Source organism: Lagenorhynchus albirostris, chromosome 14 (assembly GCF_949774975.1).
Source record: "Lagenorhynchus albirostris chromosome 14, mLagAlb1.1, whole genome shotgun sequence".
Lineage (NCBI taxonomy): Eukaryota > Metazoa > Chordata > Mammalia > Artiodactyla > Delphinidae > Lagenorhynchus > Lagenorhynchus albirostris.
This window is the reverse complement of record NC_083108.1, coordinates 19,054,280-19,066,317: the sequence shown is the minus strand read 5'-3', so window position 1 is coordinate 19,066,317 and position 12,038 is coordinate 19,054,280. Positions and strand designations below refer to the sequence as shown.

The following is a 12,038-nucleotide window of genomic DNA, read 5'->3' as shown; positions in this document are numbered from 1 at the left end:
TGCAAACTTGCATAATCCTAACTAATGAAACTAGAACCCTAGAAAACTGATTGTTGGTCCTGTTTTTTCACTTCTGTAAGCCATGGAGATTTATGAAATTTCAATTTCATCCTTAAAAGAACAGGGAGTTAACTGGTGAGAGTTTCATCTAACCTCCTGGAAAGTGGGTACCGCAAACACTGGGGGATTCCTCCCTGGATTCATTAGCTTGCTCTACCCTAGCACACTTGGATGTTTTCCTCCATCTAGGAGACAAAATTTTTAATGAATATCATCCCATGATTGGCCTATTACTCTGAGGTGCTCATCATCAACTCATGATCATGAGTTGCTAATACAACAAAGCTATGTGGAGAATTACTTTAGGCCTTTACTGAGAGCAGTGGAAGACTCCTTCCTGCAAGAGTTTATGCTATTTTTCCAGGCAGAGTATTTTCTCATTTTATTTACATAGAAGTCCTCTTTACATTTTATTTACATGGAGGACGCAATCACATTGTCAATTCTCTTAGGTTTACAGAAATCTCATGCTGGCAAAACACCATGAGACTCAGAGGAGACATAAAAATGGAAGTTACCATTTGAAAAAGTGAGGCAAAACTATCCTTCACCTTTCAAGATAATTAGATTCAGTTTAAAAGAACTTTCCTTATCTGGCATAGTTTTGTCCTTCCTACAAGAATAAATATGCTTAGTCACCATATATATATATTTAGTTATTCCATCCTTTTTTAAAGAAGCTGTGCAAGTTTTTAGATCACTGCATAGAGTATATTCCAAAGTTCATTTGTCTTGTGAAACTATGAATTAGCTTTGCAATTTTAAAATTATTTTGACATAATTCTTTATTTTTTAATAGATAGTTCATTTCCTGTTTCCATGTGTCTCTTAATGATTATGTGAGAGCTTGGATTACTTTTCCTTTCTGGTCCCCAAACCACAAGTGGGAAAAACTGCAATCCTGCAAGGGCCACGTAAGCTACCTAAATATTTTCACAGATTCTGTGATTTCTTTTTTTGATGAACTGGGAGAGAACGTTTCATGGCATTTTTACCCTTCCGGAATGTAGAATTCATTTAATATCTTCTCTGTTTACACATATTTCTCGGTATTCAGTATTCCTAATACCCACGGGGCTCCATAAAAATATGGCTTGTCAAGCCCTCCTCTTTCGGAGACTCCACAGGTCTTGTGGCCCATGAATTGAAGAAAACTCTCCCTCTTTCTCAGCTCTCTGTTTGAATTATTGTGCTTAAAATTCCTAAGCTTGAGCCAGTCACCTATTCCTCCCTTTCATTACACTTCTGAAGGTGATACTTAGACATATCCTCAAACAATGTGGAGAGACAATTGGGAACGCCCTCTGTAGCATCCTGGGCAGGAAGCACAGGGGGCTGGCCTGGGCCGACTCATCCAGGAGTCACCTGGAGAACAAGCTTGTGCTGAGCAAGGTGGCCACTCGCTCTCAGCTGTCTCCCTTTCTCACTTCTAGGAGGGAATCCCTAATTTCCCTTGTGGGACTAAGACAGTGATTCTCAAGGGCTGGTCCCTGGAACAGCAGCATCAATATCACCTGAGAACTTGTTAGAAATGTAAATTATTGAGCCCCACCTCAGACCTCCTGAACTGGAAACTCTGGAGTTGATACCCAGTCACCTGTGTTTTAACAACCCTTCCCGGTGATGACGATTCTCATGTTTGAGAACCACTGGACTAAGACCTGGTTTTTATTGAAACTAAAAGTTAAACACACGACCTATTTACTTAGCACCTCCAGAGGCTTTTTGAAATCCGTGCTTCCTGGTTCCTATTAGAGCTCTCTGCTTCAGGTGCTCACTGCAGCCTCTGCCCTTCCGGGTCCCAGGCAGTGTTGGCAAAGGGCCACTGGAAGCAGTGTGCAGAGTCTGTTTTTGACAGCTTCTCCTAGTTCCTTTCAGCATTCTATCCTTTACATTTCTCTCTGTGTCACAGTCACACCAATTGCTGTTCCCTGGATCTTTTCATCCCCTCCCACTCTAAGATTTCAGGCGGTAAAGGCTGAAATTGCTACTCTTTCCAAGACAACTTGAATTTTAATGCAATATCTTAAAGACCTCATAACCATCATTATCATCTGCATCAGTCAGGATACCTCAGTTATATTGCACTGACAAACAACCCCCTAAACTCAGGGGTTTACAGCCATGAAGGATTATAACCACACTCACACCGGATGTCCAGTGTGATTCAGTGGGGAAAGGAAAACCTGCTGATTGAGGTGAACTGCAGAGGGGACCCCAGCTGGCAGCAACTGGAATCTGACCTGCCAGTGTGGCAGAGGGAAAGAGTGTGGCAAAGCACAGACTGGCTCACCAGGCTCTGTCCGGAAGTGACAGTGACATGGCTTTCCTTCCCATGTCATTGGCCAAACCTGCTAACACGGCCACGCCTGACCTCAGTGGAACACTGAAGTTTAATCATGCCCCAGGGAGAAGAAACGGCTATTGCTGAACCGTAATGTCATCTTGGCCCATCAACCAAAGGACAGACCACCAGTATAGAATTTCAAACTCTGTGGTAGATAATGAAACAGCCTCTGAGTGTACCTGCTGGGTGGGTCCAGGGTGGAGGGAGCTTCCCTGGCGGAGGCTGCTTCTTGACGGTCCTCAAGCATAGTCATGGGGACTGTTCCCCAGAGGGAAAAGGAAACTGCCTTGGATGGAGGGCCACCAGAGGGCTGGCAACCGTGCCAGGCCTTCTCCGTTCATATTCTCACCCAATCCTCATCTCAGCTGGAGGCAAAGGAACTAACCTTCTGCAGACAGAAAAAGCCAAGGCCCAGAGCGATTTGAAACTTGCCCATGGGGACACGGGATATGGTAGAACTGGGATTCTGACTTCACGGGCGCCCACAAAACTAGCTCTGCTATCAGAAAGATACAGGCTGGAGGAAAGACACCTCTCTCTCATGTGGCAAAGCAAAGCAGTGATTCCTCCCCTGAGCCCAGTGTTTCTGGGACAGAATCAGCCTCTAGTAGTGGGACAGGAATCACTCTCAGGCCAGTGCGGTTACTGCTGTCAAAGTGAAACTGTTTCCCCCACTATGGTTACAGATTTTCAGGATTTTAATCAAAGGAGCAGTTCTTCAAATAAATGTAGGGAAACTATATTATTTTTATTTAATGAATATCAATTTTTTTTTCCAAATTATCTTTTACTTATACAAAAAGGGCATGTTTAGCAAGAGACTCACTGAGAAAAGAGTCACACGGCCCAGGAGACAGGGCTGGGAGGCGACAGGCCTTCTGAGGCCCTGCTGGGGAGAAGGGGTTGGGAAAAGTGGTGAGAAGTCCTGGGTAAGTGCTGAGTGGTGTGGGCCCCAGAGAGGAGGAAGCTCCAGTTGGATCAACACTGTTGGCAGGTCACGGGTGGGATTCACAGTGACCTCGCTGCTAACTCCTTTGGTGGTTTCCAGTTAGTGCTGCCGACTGGAGTGAGAGCCGCCCACTGGTTCCTGGAGGCCACCCACCAAAGGACACAGGACAGGAAGCCCAGGATGGGAAGTGCAACTCGGGGTGAAGGCCAGGGAGAAGCAGGTGCTCTGCAGTGGCCCGGAAAGGTCCAGATGCTGAGGCAGCGTCGACTCCTGTTATGCGCGGGCATTCCGCTCTGTCTCTGCCAGGCACTCTCTGACTAGGGCCCGGGCATGGATGGTGTCTCTCTTCAGGTGCTCCATGGCACTCTTGCTGCCAGCATAGGTCGGATGGGCCGGATCTCTTTGCCTATCTCCTCTATGACTGACAGCAGGTCAGTGTAAGTGCTCCGGGAGCCCTGGGCACCAGGTGGTTTCACTGCCTGCACGTAGCCCATGGAGGGTGGTCCACAGTCATTAAACAGTGGTCTGAAAGGGGCAGCGGCTCTGGCGTCGAGCCGGCGATGGGACACTTCCGGCTGTAGGGACCGGGGTGCCGGGCCCAGGGGTGCTGCTGGGGGCGGGGGCGATGGGTTTGTAGGACATCCCCAACTCCTGGGTGCCGCAGAAATCTAGAGTGTCCCTAGATGAATGAAATAAATAAACTAGTTTAATGAAACGAAAAAACTCCAGCATTTTAGTAAAGAATACTTCCTATCTTCTTTGCAGGAAGCTCTCTGGTTTACATCATTAATGGCGTATGGAAAGAAAATCTCTGGCTACATTTCAACTTCTAAACCGTTGAACAATAAGCACCAATAATGCACATCAGAAGGTATCACTGGTGGAGAAACTAAGAGGGAAAAATATCTGGGAAACAGGAGAAGAGAAAGCCTCCTACAAAATGGGTAACAAGCAGATAACTCTGTCAACACCGGCTCCAAAAGTGCTTACCTCACTCAGAAAGGGCACCAGAGCCCTCGATGCAAACACATCATGAAATTATGTCGATACGACGCTGCACTCAGCAGCTCTATCAGCAGGGCTCCAGCTGACTTCAAACGCCTCCCAAGAACACCATGAACTAATAACCACGAGTGCTATCCAGGGTCAACCCTGAAACAACCCAGGACACAAACACTCAAAGCCCAAGAAGGATGTGATCTTTCAAAGAGTTTTGCAGAGGTCCAAGCCCTTCTAAGTGAATGCACGCCATAGGGACTAGATATTGGCTGTCCTGTAATCCCCAAACTGTCACGATTATAAAACAGGCAGCCTCCAAGAAATTTCTTGGCATTTATTATCAAACCCATTAGGGGTACTTTGGGAAAAGAAGAGATCTCACTAGCTGAGGACAAATGCCACAATAATATAGCATGGGGGTATCAGCAAACAACCATTTGTTTTCCTTCCAATCCCCGGGAGTGACTTGGGTTAAAATAATATAAACTTGGAGGCACTCATGTATATGGAACTAGCATAAATTAATCTCTAGGCCAACTGCCTGTAATATAGTCACTTGCTGTCTAAATTCTATTGAAATGATAAAAGCCAGCCTAACTTTAATTACTAGGGTATCTTTCTGTGTTTTCAATAAGATACATACATAAATCCTGAAACTCAACAAATAATAAAGGAAAAACAGCTAAATACACATATAGCTTTAGGGAATACTTGGAACTGGCTGGTGATCCTATCATTAGCCTGTTAAAATCCACCAGCTCATCCTATAATTTTCCCTCTACTATGCTTTAAACTCTCTTTATTCCAGCGATGATGCTGAACACATTCATATATCACAATATGTCTCTCCATGTTTTCCAGATGGTATTTGATAAATTGGAAACAAAAGAAAGAGCAAAGAAAAATAGATGTTTTCTACTTTGGTTCTTGAAACAGTTTTTCCCTTGGTAGAGAAAAATACATACCCGCCCATCCAAGGCTAATGAAAAAGCCCAAGAAATATGGTTCATCTAGAAGTGACACCCACTGGACCCAGAGGTTCAGGCCACTCTTTGGTCTTCAGCGAAGCTCTACAAACCAAGGGTGAAGAGTTCCTTAACTCAGGTGTAAGTTATTACTAGTTTGGGCTGGAAGGAAATTGGCAATGGTTTAGGTGAGTGGTTTGGGGGTAACAAGACTCATCCCAGTATTTGCCCCCAACCTTGATCACCAAGTTCAAGGAGAAAGACATCCACAGTTACAGTAATTTCTATTTTTTTAAGTCAGCATTTATAGATTCAAAGACCTTTAATAAATAAAATTACCAATTTCAAGTGCATCAGAAAAATATTCTAATGGGTCACTTGAGAAGCAAAAATACCAAGTTAGACTATGACTTTTCCAAAGCCACCTATGAGGATTTGATTTTTGTACAGCAGATAACCCTGCGAGGATATTTATTTTCCTTTCAAGACATTTAAGTATAAATACTTATGTCTTATAGGTCTTTTGTGAAGAAAAACAGACCAAACTTCAAAGAAATAAATTACATGGATGGTAAGGAAGATCAAATCATTTTGAATAAGGAATAAATCTTGTACATAATTTCTCTCATTTCCAATGGTCGTTGCCATTTTGTCTAATTCATCCCCTGGAAATAAGTTGGGGCTGCTTACGTGCCATAATGGACTGCAAATATGGGCGCCTACCTACTCTGCATTCACTCGTAGGGCTTGTACTGATGGTCAGGGAGGAGAATCTCATGGGACCTCAGGAATATTTACTCAGCATCACCTGGCCATGCCCTCCAACAAGGACACCTGGTCTTATTGATTGCAATCCCTTCGCCCAAAAATGTCTCCTCATGTCATTTATCATCTCAAAAAAATGCCCAGAAAGGGGTGCAGGTGTCCCTATTCCGGTGAAACCATCTGCTACTGCAGTCAGGTAAAGGGAGCAGTGACTGGGGCTTCCCAGCTTTGCCTGAATCCTTTTCTCTAAACCTTCAGCCTGAGCCCCGCCAGCATGTTGCTCAGCTCAGCCTTCCTAAGAGACACCATGGAACGTGAAACCTGAATTCATATTTCTCTGCATCTTGAACGAGCTGCACAACTTAGATGAGCTACTAGGACAAGCTGAGCCTAGATTTTGTCATCTGAAAAATGGGATAATAATTCGTACCTTATAGGTTCTTCCGAACACTAAATGGGATAACATTTGTGAAAACACAAAGTAAGAAGTACCTGGCATATGACTGGCGTGCAACAAATTCAACCTTCTTTCTTTTAGTCAATGATACATAGTTTTCCAACTGTCCCCAGCTGTCTCTCTTACTGTCCTAATCTCTTTCAGGCTCTTCTAAAAAGTATTCACTAGCAACTACTAGCATCATATGGTATCAGAGCTGGAAGGGTCCTCAGACATCATGCAGTCTTGCTGGGATTTTTGCTATGCTTTTGCCCTACCCATACATCTCCTTCAGGGAGTGTCAAAACCACTCCTCTAAATGCTGATACGACATGTGCCTCTATCGTTTCATAATCTGAATAACCTCAAACATTAGCCGAGGTAAAGGAGCACGGACCATCAACACAACCTTCCCATGTGGTTTCTTAGAGGGGAGCTAGTATTTATTGAATACCTACTATGTGCCAGGTGCTCAACCTTTGTTATCCTGTTAACCATCACACCTTTTTAAGAAAGGTTGCATATCTTCTGTTGTTGTGGTATATTTTGTACCTGTGGGAACACAGATGTCACGTGCTCAGTTAGTGACAGAGCCAGGTTCAAAGCCACATCTGTATGACTCAGAGCCTGTGTTGTTTTCGGATATCTTACGGCAGAGCAATGGCAAAAGCCACAACCGCCAGGGGTAGAAAGATGAGCTCGGAAACAGAGAGGGAGATGAGGACTCTGAAGTAATAAAGGCAGCGACTGCCAGTCGTAAGCACGTGGGCAGTCGCCTTGGGGTCTATTGCCGTAGTGAGTTCCAGGAAGCGTTGGAGAGCATGGAACCCTTATCAGGAACCGAACCATCCATTGCTTGGAAAACAAATTCTGAACTTTGCTAACCCTGAACAGAATACAAAGGTACAGAGGAATAAACAAAAATATGTGAGACTTGAGAGAGAACATTTGCAGAATTGAATTCAGGTTGGTTTGTACGAAGGACATATGCCAGGCGCTGAGCTACTCTTAATGGATTCGAATCAATTCTCTTATTACTACATGGTGGGGAGGAAAAGATGAAATGCTTTTTGAAAGCCCTTTGAAAAGGAAAAGGTTTATAAAATGCACCGATTCATTAATTTATTGAAGAGAGCTCTAGATTGGGAATCAGAGAGACCTAAGGCTTAGTGTCAGTTTTGCCTCTCACTAGCTGTGTGACCTTGGTCAGGCACTAAATTCTGTAGTCCTCAATTTCCCCAACAGAAAAATTAAGGGTCCCTTAGCAGTGTGTAAAATTTTGTCCCAGTTGCTCACGTCATTGTATTCTCCAACCATTCTCTGCTGCCACAAAGAGTTGGGGGTGACTGAAAGCCAGAGCTGAGGTTTGCTCCCTCGGCATTGTTCCAAGGAAGCTCTAAATTTGCACATTGTACAGAATCAGGAGCAAGCGCACACACACACAAACACACACACACACACACACACACAGAGAGAGAGAGAGAGACAGATGGCATCAGGCAAAGTTGCTAACCTTTAAAAAGATTCCAGTCTGGCTACCCCAGCAGTCTAGTGGCAGGAATCTGTGCCTAGAGGAGTTGAGACAGGTGAAGCTCTCCCAGGCTGCAGCGCCCAGACCCTGTCGATTCAGCAGCTTTGCCCCCTGCACCTCAAAAAACAGCCACGTGGCTCTCTAGCAACTGCCCCATCCACGCGGTCTCTGGGCAACAAGTCCGTAGAGGAAGCCCCTGCTTTCTCTTGTTGCAGACCGTTAGGAGCCAAGGAGTTTTGGTGAAAGTTGGGGAGTAAAAGGAACCCTGAGTCAGAATTTGGTACAGACTTATTTTCTTTGTTTAGTAGAGTCCTGGTCTGTTGGTGGGTTTGAACGGTCTCTGTAGAGTCAGCTGATGGCTAAACAGTTTGGAAATCCTGTACCTCAATGAGCACCCTTTTCTGCAGAGTGCATCCCTCAAGAGTCTGTCCACTCCCACTGAGCAAAACCTTTTAGGAATTTGCCTCCAGGGAAGAATCCATGAAAAAATGGAGTCTACAGCCAGACGGACTGGATTTTTGTTATGGGTAGTAGAGTGTCCCTATCCCCTTCACCAAAAGAAAGATATTTAACAGTCCTAACCCCCAGAACCTGTGGATGAGATATCACCTTACTTGGAAATAGTCTTTGCAGATGTAATCAAGTTAAGACAAAGTCATTACGGTTGGTTTAATCCAATATGATTGGTGTCCTTAATAAGAAGAGGGAAATTTGGACACAGCCACAGACGCACAGGGAGAATGCTGTTTAAAGACACAGAATCACGTAGGCACAGATGGAAGAAGGCCGTGTGAAGGTGGAAGTGGAGACTGGAGTTACGCAGCTGCTGGCCAGGGAACCCCCGGGGCCACCAGAAGCTGGAAGAGGCAAGAAAGAATACTTTCATAAGGCTTCACAGAGAGGACAGCCCTGCTGACACCTTGATTTCAGACTTCTACGCTCCAGAACTGTGAGACAATAACAGTTGCTGTTTTAAGCCTCCCCGTTTGTGGTACTTCATTATGGCAGCCTTAGAAAACGAATATGATTTCTTTTTCAGTTTTACCGAGAACTGGCTGTGTGACCTCTGGGCAAGTTTCCTAACCTGTCTAGCACTCAATAGCCTCATCTGTAAAATGGGAATAATGCCAAGACCTGCTTCACAAAGTTGGCATGGAAATGAAATAAAATAATAATATAAATTAATTAATTTAATTTAATTCAATAAATATGATGCTTGCCACACAGTAGCAGCTTATATAAGTGTATATAGTGATGATGGTGATGATGATGGGCCTATATCGTATCCTTTCTAAACATCATCAATGATGATAAATCTTTACTTTTTAAACCAAAAAGGCATTTAGAGCTGATTGTGTGAATAAGGCGGGCCACCAGGCTGAATTTATATTGTTTTAAAACAGAAACATGGGGCTTCCCTGGTGGCGCAGTGGTTGAGAGTCCGCCTGCCGATGCAAGGGACACGGGTTCATGCCCCGGTCCGGGAGGATCCCACATGCCGCGGAGCGGCTGGGCCCGTGAGCCATGGCCGCTGAGCCTGCGCGTCCAGAGCCTGTGCTCCGCAATGGGAGAGGCCACAGCAGTGAGAGGCCCGCATACCGCATAAAAAAAAAAAAAAAAAAGAAAAACAGAAACACGATCTGACTTTTAAATAGTAAGCGTGGGTGTGTAAGCGTGCAGGCATTGGAAAAGCCCTAGGTGGTAATAAATGTCAATCTCAATGGCCCATAACCAAGTGATTCGAAAAAGAGGCAGATACACTGGGGAAATTTGCCGTCATGAGTGGCACACCCACACATTACCCCACTTCTGAATCTACAAAAGGGCAGAGCTGCATCTTCCAACATAATGGTTAAAGAGAGCAAAGGCTGAACTTTGGTGACACCTTTGCACGCCACCCACATTTCACACAAATGTTCCTCATCCCCTGTAGCCTGTGTCTCTGAAGTACCTAGAAAAATGCAGAGACCCAGCAGGTTTAGATACGGGTATTAGCAAGACAGGAAAATATTTTATTTTAAGCACACAATATTCCTTTTTGGTGGGAAAGCATTATTTCAATGTTGGCAAGTTCTTTTCTGATAGTTTCAATAAATGAAAACCCAGGTATGTTTACACCTATCACCTGGTTTGTCCAGGTGTTTGAAAGGTGAAAAGATGTTATATTCCTGAAGAAGAAATCAGTACTCTACGCTGCTAGAAGCGCATCCTTTTAAGCCTGCTTGGTGGTGGAAATATCTCCCATGTATAGCCTCCAGAAAACCGTCTTTTCTAAAATCCTCTCTCACTTGTTAGAGGAACTTCCTGGTGTGAGAAGAGTGCCGTCCTATTTACAGTTCATGGGCTGACCTTTGATAAAAGGTAAAACTCTAGTTTACTTTTGACTAAGGACAGAGAATCAAAACTTTGAAATGCTTCCCAAGCTCAATAATCAAAGTATAATCGAACAATCCATCCTTACTTATGAGCACTTCCCCCCTGCTTCTCCCTAAGCTGTGGTGATGTGAGTCACAGCTTTTGTGCTTTAGAGAGAAAAATAAATACGTATTGAGCATATATTATGTTGTGGTTCACTGCTAATCCTTCCAACACACATTGTCTTGTGTCATTCTTGCTACACGAAGCGTGGGTTATTATTCCCATTTTATAGGTAGAAATGCAATGTAATAGAATGGAGAAAAATAACTAACCTGCATCTACTGGTAGCACAATTCAGGATTTGCCTACTGGTCTTCACTCTCTAAAGCCTTAAATCTTTCCACAATGCTATACTGTCCAATCTTGTTGGTTACCCAAGACTTATACTTTGGGAAAATATATAATAAGGTGTAATGAAGGGTCAAAATGCCAAATTCCACCTGTTAAACGCTACAGAATTTGGAGAAGAGAACAATCTGGCGCATTGGAGGAAGTGAGAAAGGCACATGACTTTGACAGAACTCTGTTTTTTCCGTCTAATATTAGGCAGCAGATCTTTCACTTGCCTTCCATGTCAGCAGGAGAAAGAGGAATGTATTCATTTCAAATGCTTAGGATTCTAAGATAAACCATGGAGCAGTTCAGAGAGTGGGGCATCCTTGCCTACATAAACGTTTACTGTCTGCATTCTAAAAACTGTCTGAGCCAGAGGGCTTCCATGTGGTTATATCCTGACATAAAAGGCAATATCTATGTTAGAAATAATAACAGAGACAAGACACAATACATGTGGAGAGTCACAGACCCTGGACTTTCTGGGGTAACCAGAAATGTCGCTCTTGAGGTCTTTTATTCATGGATGTGTTCATTTAATTATTCATTCATTCATTCGAATATTTATTGAGAGACTTAAGTATTCCAGAAACTTCTATTATAGTCTTTTGTCCTTATTTTCTTTCTTTAAGAGTGTTTTGAAATCTGCTTTCTTTCTTGGAAGCCCTATTGTCAGATTGTTAGAAATGTTGGTTCAGAAACATAAGTCAGCAAGACTTCTACATGACTCTTGTATGAACTGCCAAATATGGACTCCAGACTCATGGTGATATATTCTTAGAAAGGGTTATATTGAAGGAAAGCCTCCATGCTCTCTCTTCTTAATCTCCATCAATTCCCCTTAAGGCCCTTGACCCTAAGAAAAAGGTTCATTTAAATTCTCCAGAATGGTACCATTCAAATCTATAAAAATTTCATAGTTGGAAGATTTAATAAAGAAGTACTCCACATTTAAGAAAAAATGAATTAGAAGACTTTGAAAAGTGGCTTCTTGAAGCTTGTTTGTTATTAGTTTAATCACAAAGACCACATGAAAATTTTAATTCTCTGGAACCAAGCCTAGCCACTAAAATGAGAAATGTGACAGTTATGCCTTGGAACTGCACTAGAGTATCAGAGCAGGGGAAGGGCAGCTGTTGCAAAAGCAATAATAACTGCTTGCCTCCCAATCTTATGTAATCATGAATAGATTCCTATAAATCACAAGGCAGGAATCACTCCTATTTTTAGATGAG

The 12,038-nt window shown here is 43.5% G+C and overlaps 1 pseudogene; it reads right to left on the bottom strand.

Moving 5' to 3' along the window:
* Positions 1–3,312: 3,312 nt before the first annotated feature.
* On the bottom strand, positions 3,313–3,998 carry LOC132504274 (cyclin-dependent kinase 2-associated protein 2-like; annotated as a pseudogene).
* Positions 3,999–12,038: the final 8,040 nt, after the last annotated feature.